At 42.1% G+C, this 784-nt stretch overlaps 1 protein-coding gene across 5 annotated transcripts in view; it reads left to right on the top strand.

Annotated features, from left to right (window-relative positions):
* Nol4 (nucleolar protein 4) overlaps window positions 1–784 on the top strand; it is a 348181-nt gene that overhangs the window by 345209 nt on the left and 2188 nt on the right. The gene's annotated exons all lie outside the window — the stretch shown is intronic.

Raw genomic sequence — 784 nt, 5'->3', positions numbered from 1 at the left:
TGTGTGTGTGTGTGTGTGTGTGTGTGTGTGTGTGTGTGTGTGTGTGTATGTGTGTGTGTGTATTCCAAAAGACAACCTCAGGTATTGTCTTTGGGTTCCTATTATTATTGATATAAATTAAACACCATAACCAACGCAACTTGGGAAGGAAAGGCTTTATTCAGCTCATGCTTCCACATCATCAAAGGAAGTCAGGACAGGAACTCAAGTAGAGCAGGAATCTGGAGCCAAGAGCTAATGTGGAGACTATGAAGGTGTGCTGCTTACTAGCTGGGTTCTTATGACTTGCTCAGATCCATGCTCGTAGCTCTGATTTCTTATACAACCCAGGACCACGGGTCCAAGAATGGAACCACTCACCATGGGCTGGGTCCTCTCCTTACAACAGGATCTTAGGGAGGCTTTTTTTTTTTCAATAATGATTCCTCCTCTCTAATGACTCTAGCTTGTGTCAAGTTGACATAAAACCAGACTACTGGTATTGTCTTTTAACTGTGTTTACCTTTCACTTGAGACAGAGTCTCACTGTCCTGCAGCTCACTACATAGGGTAAGCTGGCTGACCAGCAATTCCCAGGGATCTGCCTGTCTCAACCTCCCCAACACTGGGATTTCAGTTATTCACTCTAATAAAGCTTTTTGTGTTATGTGTTAGGGTTTGAAACTCATGTCCCATTCCTCAAGTAGTAGACATTTTACTGACTGAATTATCTCCCAGAAATGTCATTACAATTATTTTTATTTATTTCATTACACACACACACACGTACACACACACACACACA

This window comes from Grammomys surdaster, unplaced genomic scaffold (genome assembly GCF_004785775.1).
Source record: "Grammomys surdaster isolate TR1022 unplaced genomic scaffold, NIH_TR_1.0 243, whole genome shotgun sequence".
NCBI lineage: Eukaryota > Metazoa > Chordata > Mammalia > Rodentia > Muridae > Grammomys > Grammomys surdaster.
Note: the sequence above shows the minus strand (reverse complement) of the source record. Positions and strands in the feature narration are given on the sequence as shown.